Genomic DNA, 7,893 nt, shown 5'->3' with positions numbered 1-7,893 from the left:
CCCCATGAACCCACAAAAGATGCTCAGAGGGACCCCCAATGGAGTGGAAGAGCAGCATTAGATAAAACACGTAACGTACCATGGAATTATGAAGCTGTTCAAGGCATGCTTTTAAACTTTTCTATTATTCTCTTTCCCAATCCCCCCCCCTTTTGGGGGGGCAGGGAGTGCCCTAAAGGATAGGCATAATGAGGAGTCTCCCCACACCTCTGGCTGGCAGAGCAAGCCGGGTAATGGCCCCGAACGGAGCAGAGTGGGGAGTTTCCAGGACTTGGGAGATTTGTGAAATTCTAATGTAAATAACACATGTAAAAGAGAGAGGCTGAACTTGAGAAATGGCAGATTTCTTAGACAATTTCCGATGGCCTGAATGTGAGTTGCTTCTGTGGTAGCTGGGATTCTGTTTTTTTTTACAGGTTGGTGGATAATGATAGATGCAGCAGTAGTTAACCACAAGCCAGAGCAAATGAACCACACATTCCATACTTGTGGAGTGTTTTCTACTCTAGCTTTTTTCATGATAAATGCAGTATCAAAAGCTCAGGTGAGAGGAGACAGCTATAGGAAGAACAGGTGCTCATGTCTGGCTCTTCATTGGCTTCTATGTGGATTCTTTTTGGAGCATATGTTACCCACAATATTAATCTCTACCCAGGCTTAGCAGTGTTTTTTTCAGAATATTTTTCAGCACCCTTATCTACAAATTTGGAAGAACTGAAGAACTGTGGGCTTCGCTTAAGAGTACTTTTTTCATCATCTTGCTTAGCGAGTCTTGTATGTAGATATAACTTACATTTCTGTTTTATAATTTGCCAGATAGATGTTGCATTATACCATTTATTTGTTTACTTATTTTTGTAAAGTGAATTGATTTAAATATTCTGCTCAAAGTTAGAAAACATCTGAAGGCAGTCCTGTTTAGGTAAGTTTTTAATGTTTGATTCTTTTTTAAATATTATGTTGGGAGCCGCCCAGAGTGGCTGGGGAAACCCAGCCAGATGGGCAGGGTATAAATAATAATTATTATTACTATTTATGTATTTATTTATTATTATTATTATTACAGTCATACCTCCGCTTATGTATAAACTTGGGATATGTAAGCGGAAAACCCGGAAGTATATTTCTGGATTTTTGCCATGTGCACATGCGCAGAAGCACTCTACCACCCCACCCGCGTGCGCAGAATCGGTCCCTCTGGTTGTGGAAACCTCGGGATCCGACCGCAGCTCTGGAATGGATCCCATCCGCAACCAGAGGTACCACTGTATTCTGTTAAACACAATTCTACGGTATTGTGAAAATGCAGTAATTATTTAAAAAATAGATCATAGGCAGTTTACAACATGCCTTAAAACATCAAATGTTTTTACATAATACTAAAATAAAACATTTCAAACGAAAATCTAATGCAAAATATAATACAGATCTATATTTAATGCAGGATAATGAGCAATAAAACAAAGCATTCTCTTAAACATAAAAAAATTACAAGTGAAAATCAATCAGAAAAATACAAAAATTCTGCCTATTAAAACGCCATTAGTTTCTTAATGGCAGCTCTCTTGCTTGCCCTTTTCCCACTTTCTAAAGCTCTCCAGTGTGTCTTGCTTTATTTTTAAATTTTATTCCAGAAAAATACTTGAATTATTCACAAATGCCACTGCATTGATTAATTTTGAATGACGGGAGATTTTTACGCAAGTTCAAGAAGATGATGAAGCAACAAAATAGCTGCTCCTGACTTCAAGATGCATAGTGCTATTGTTTTTGATCTACATTTCAGATTTTCTAAAGCCTCGTGGCTTTCTGGCAGCACTCAATACCAGAAGCAAAATCCAGTGGGAGCTTCCTTCCTGAAAAACTTAACTTGGTGCTTATATTCAGGAAGGATCAGGTTTCATTTTCTCTGACTGTTATTTGCAGCAATCAATATTGAAGTGATGAGCAAATGGTCACCTGGAGTTTATACTTTGATGGGGATGCAGAAGTAAACCCATCATTTCTTCTGGCTCCAAAAAGACCTTAATCTAAACATCATGGGAATTATTTTTCATCACTGAAATATTTATGGGATGGCCGTGGCCATTAAAGAACCCTTCCATTATTTCTGTATGCCCTGTTTCCTTTAAGCATAGCAAGTGCACAAGTTAATCACTCGCTGGTGACAGCCAGGGGAAAATGTTACACTATTATCATACATTCTGGCAGAGTCCCGTTATCTCAGAGATAGAAAGCTTTAAGCAGCACGAAGAGACTAGAGTGAGATGCCCACTCCAGGCATTATTGCCATAAGATGCAAAAGGGGGTATAGTTGGGTCTGTGCAGGAGAGCCAGATAGCCCCACCCCTAGGCTGCAAGAATTCTCAGAGCCTTAGTAAACTTCTGCAGTGGAGATCTTGCAGGGTTCTCAGTCTTGCAGAGAGTTTCCACAGAATCTTATGATTGCTAAAAGTTTACGCAAGGGGCTGGTAGTGTTATGTACTGAGGTTCTCACCCTGGGCCAGCAGGGGGATACTGTAGATAGTTATGCAAATAAGGGATCGAAAGTGACATTCAGTGATTGGATAGTTTTAGAAAGTTGTTACAGTAACGTTGTACTGGAGCTCTATATAAGCAGGGTGACTGAACCCTTCAGTTCAGTTCTGTTCTAGCCTGTGAATAAACAAGAGCTGCTTTGAAGAATCGCTGTGTCGTCTGATATGTTCACCCACAACTTAACAGGTAGGATCCCAACAGGCCGATTCTACCTGTGTTGCCCTTGCTCACATTGGAGGATGAAGAACTCACATTGCATTTTCTGTCAGAATTGTTAATGTTTAAATCAGTATGGTACATAAGCTAAGCAAATTAAGACATTTATCCAACAAATGGCATGGGTCCTGTTTCTGTGAGATGGGTTTTAACAGTCAGGAAAGGATATATTAATTGCAATTTATCCCTCCAGGTGCCCACATGTGTGGTTTGAACAGAGTTTCAAATCCCGTCCTTGGCAGCAAAATTAGGAATTAGCCTGTAAAGCTTTGTTTTGAGCAAGTCGGGCAAACGAAGGAAGCTGGCTTCCTCCTTCTTAACCCACTTAACAAAGATGCTGGCAACAACTTGGGAAGTCTTAAAATATAATTTACTTATAATCTTGCATTGGTTTACAACAATGGCAGCAGTAAAAACTATGCAGGCTAAGTATTTATATTTACAGTATAATCAGCTTCAGGCATGGTCCTGTTAGCTAGGGATGATGGGAGTTGTAGTCCCAAAACATCTGGAGGGCTGAGTTTGACTAAGCCTGGCCTAGGTCTGCCCTCATGGCTGGTCACAGGAAGATAGAGAGAGGAGAGAGCAACAGGAAGTACTATATGTTCCTTCCTCTCCATGGGAGGAAGAGAAATGACATCACACAGAGCCCCTTCTACCAACTGTATTTCTATGGTCTGAGTACGTGCCTATCAGCAATAAAGCTCTGTGGACATAGCCCCTTCTCATGCTAACTAGGAAGACTATGCATTTGTTAGGTTTGGCTGCTAATCTACCATAGTTATATAGGAATGGGGTGGGCACAACTTCAGCATGGCAAGTGGGAAATTCCTTTGGACTAAGCAGGCAAACTTTCCCTCAAGAGAAAAAGGTTGTTAATGTCTCTTGCAACTTACATTCCTGCCTGAGCCAACAGACATTTGATTTAATGTCTTCTTATACTTTGCAAAAGATGGTATCAACTAAATTTCACACCCTCCATGTCAAATATTGCATTCCATTACCAAATATGAAACTACAGATGAGATGGCAAAGAAGATCCGTCTTGATAAGTGCATTAAGCTACAACTTATGTCAATCACCACAGATTTAGGAATGCAAATGTAAAGAACTGTAGTATATTCTGTTGCATATTAAATGGAGCTGGCCTTTGTATACTATCTGTTCTTCTGTTTGTGCATTTATGAAACACATTTGTAGCTTTTTATTTTTATTTATTAAATTTGTATAATGCCCTTCATCTGAAGTTTTCAGGGTGGTTCACAGCATAAAAATAAAAAATGGAAACACAAATACATAGTAAAAACAACAACAAAAACCCATAACTCCCCTCCCACAAACACATCTAAAAGGACATAGAATTGACCTTCATAGCTTGACCTTCATGAGAAATCTCAGGGTGGGGTACAATAAAAATTACAATCCCCCAAATTTCTAAAGCATTCAGGAAACAATCCTATACACAAGAAGCTGGCATAAAGCAAGCCCATGTAAATTAAGCTGGCATAAAGTTACACCAGATCCAAACCCCATTAAGCAGTGGGGCTACTTCTGGCTGAGCCAGCCTTAGGGTTCATCCACACTTCCGCTTGCCCCATGCTTTCTAGGCAAGAGTCCAATCAGTTTTTCATTTGCCCTGTGCTTCCCCCCAGGAAAACCTACTGTTTACTGCTGAATCATAACAAACGTCCACTGGGTTTTCTGCAGATTAAAGTTTGTTCCAATTCAGCGATAAACAGCAGGTTTTCCTGAGGAAAGTGGTAAAGAGAATGAAAAACCTCCCGGGACAAGCAGAAGAAAACACAGAACAAGTGGACGTGTGAATGAGCCCTAAAATAGTGTTTGAGTTATGCTATCCTTTTTCCAGCTTAATTTACACTGGGTTGTCAAGTCAGATCACCAAGTTGAATGGGTTTAGGATCTAGCCTAAATTGAATGGGTTTAGGATCCAGCCTAAGTCCCTCCTCTCTAGCATCCACTCCCTCCACACCTCCAAAATTCCTCCTTTTCAGGCCTTTCTTTTGCTGGATTGAGATCTGTCAGGCTCAGCTCCACCCGCTGAGCTGGGATGCAGAGATATGCGAGGATAACTCTAGCTGAACTAAGGACGAGCAAATTCAGCTGGCATAGCCCAGAAGCACTGGGAGTCTCCTAGCCCAGCCGGATATCTGCTGGATCCTAACCCACTCATCCTGGTTATGATTGCTCCCTAAACAATCAAACCATAAATCAATTTACAAAAAGTGCAGACAATAATAACAACTGCAGAGAAGAATTCACTTCCACATATAAACATTGGCAACATGCACACCCCCAGGCTCATAAATGAGTCTTTACCTGGTGCCTGAAGGATAAAAGTACAGGCAGTGCCTGTGCCAGACCTACTTCTTGGGGAAGGCAATCCATAGACAAGGCACCACCAGAAAGAATGCTTTCCTCCAGAAGCAAATGGGCCATGTGGGGAGGGGTACTTTTCTCAGGAAAATGCATATGAACTAGACCCTAGATGAAAACAACTCATAAATTTGTCCTGAGGAAACTTTCATAGATCAGTAGCTCCCACATCACCTGCCTGTACACTGCAGAGACCTGCTGTTTCCCCCCTCCAAGTGCCCTTGCTGTCTGAGGTGAGATGGGTGGCAACTGGGAAATGGGGCATTCTTGGCTATCACACCGTCCTTTGGAAAACTCTCCTCAAGGAGGATCATCTGCTACCGTGGCAGCTCCAGGTTTCTCTCAGGTGTTTCAAAAACTCATTTGTAACTGTTGTATCATTGCTTTTATGCATTGTTAGGTTTCATTGTGCAATTTGCAAACCGCACTGGAAACTGATGGTTGAGGGGTGGTGCAAAACCCACCCACCAAATATCTATAGTTCGTGTTCTAAGTTTACACTTAGAATTTCAGTTCTGAAAATGTGCTCAGTCACTGACAAAGAATTCATTGGCAACAAAACTGTAATAGAATCTGGTAGCCAATAAAATAAATCTGAAGCATTAAAGAAGAAAGACTTCAGATGTGAATAGGAAGAGACACCACTTACTTCCGCCACGTCTAATAGCTCTGGCTTCAGTCCCCAGGCTTGCCTGTCAGCGCTGGAACTGCATGCCTATTTATGCACATGTTGGAAATACACAATGATTACCTCAAACCAGCAACATAATGAAATGAAAAGTGGTTTGTATCTCCGCTGTGAGACAGTTGCCCTGATTTAGATGAAAAGCCCATTGCAGCCAAATGCTGCAGGATTTCTTGAACATGACACTGACCCTCACTAAAGTATGTTCCATGAACTTCTTTGTTTGCAGACCCTCCAACTGAGATTATAGCAAACAATTATTGCCCAGCAGCTACAGAAATTTCATCATGAAAATGTAACCTCCTTCGGCTATACAGGATCTTCAAACAACAAAGCAATGGCAGCAGTATGACTTAACACACAACTGTTGAAAAGAAAAAAGTTTGGGGGAGCCCTCATAATATCAGTGCAGTGAAAGCAAGCAGACCTGGGGGGGTTGCTTCATCACTGCAAAACAGACCAGTCTCTGCCAGAGTCAATGTCTGCTTTCCAAGAAGGTCCCACCAGCCGATGAAGAGGTGGCCTTGAATGTTGCTGCTGTCTGAGCCCAACAAGGACAGGGCACTAATACTTCCCTTCTGTCATCAGAGAGGTCTGTCCAGGCTTTCTGTTCATGTGAAGGAAGAGGGTTTCATACCTCTGAATGCACATAGGCCCTCTTCTCATATGTGAGGAACATGCAACCGTCAGGCATGTTTGGAATTGGAGGGTGGCCAGTAAGTATGATTGCTCTCACCCTACGGCCTCACACCTTTGGTAAACACGTGAGAAGTTGAATTGCCTCCTTTTGTCTCTCCTCATTCAATCAACTAATTTTGTTGGGTGATCCTGAATAACAGGTAACCTCAATTGTGTCCCTTTCAGTCATCTTTTTCCACAACTGAAAAGGCCCAGCTGAACAGCCCAGATCTGAAAACCCTTACATAGAGGAGATATTATGATTGTTTTATTTTTCGGAAGAAGCAGTTCTTGTTCTTACAGAAGGTAGAAACAGGCGGCTAGATCATTCTAACCATTAATCTAATGCCGCCATACAAGGCAGTCAGGTTTTGTTAATAGCTTTTATACTACACTTAACTTCCAATTTGTTGAGATGTCAATCTGGGAGGCTTTGTTGGAAACCAACGAGTTGAGATTACTCCAGCAATTACCAACAATAATGGATTACTGCATTTGACAAACCTGTAAATATAAAAAAATCTCTCTCACATACCCCTTTCCATTAGAGAAATAATCTGGAGGAGGGAGTGCACTGGACACATAGTAGCTGAGAAGTCACTATTAATATCTATGAGAGATTTATGCAGCATCCTTTCTGCGGTGGCTTCTGGGTAAACATTTAACAAAGGAAATTGATAGGTTAAGCAATTGCTCTGCAAACTCCTTTTAAAAATATTTAAAATGTCCACTGAATGTAGATGCAGCAGAGCCAGATCAATTCAAAAGACTAAATTAAATGACCCTTATTCTAGTGATAATTAGATGCTCAGTGGGCTGAATGTCTGCCTCTCCTGACAGGAGTGTTGTGCTGAAAACCTATCCTGCATTTTTTGCCATTCTCCATCGATTAATGAGACAAGAAACTGCTTTCAGAAATTGCCAAAGGGAAGAGAAAATTTCAGTGAAATTCTTACGAATGGAGTACAAACTTTTTTCTTGAGCTTTCCATACTTCTGGGGGCTTTTAGTTGGGCCTTCGTGTCGGGGTCTAGAAACCAAGCCTTATGAGGAGCGCTTGAAGCAGCTGGGTACGTGAAATAGAGTTGTGTTTAGCCTGGAAAAGAGGGGACTGAGAGGAGATAAGATTGCCATCTTCAAATCTATCAAGGGCTGTCACATGGAAGAGGGTACAAGCTTGTTGTCTCCTGCTCTAGAGCACAGGAGTTGAACCAATGGCTTCAAGTTACAAGAAAGGAGATTCTGAATAAAATACAGAGAAACTTTCTGACAGTAAGAGCTGTTTGACACTGGAATAGTCTTCCTTGGGAGCTAGTGGGCTCTCCTTCATTGGAGGTTTTTAAGCAGAGGTTGGATGGCCATCTGTCATGGATGCTTTAGCTG

The 7,893-nt window shown here is 41.4% G+C and overlaps 1 pseudogene; it reads left to right on the top strand.

Annotated features, from left to right (window-relative positions):
• The first annotated feature begins 335 nt into the window (after positions 1-335).
• LOC114590889 (transmembrane protein 50B pseudogene) lies at positions 336-7,588 on the top strand (annotated as a pseudogene).
• The last annotated feature ends 305 nt before the right edge of the window (positions 7,589-7,893 follow it).

Source organism: Podarcis muralis, chromosome 2 (genome assembly GCF_964188315.1).
Source record: "Podarcis muralis chromosome 2, rPodMur119.hap1.1, whole genome shotgun sequence".
NCBI lineage: Eukaryota > Metazoa > Chordata > Lepidosauria > Squamata > Lacertidae > Podarcis > Podarcis muralis.
This window is presented reverse-complemented; position numbering and strand designations above follow the sequence as displayed.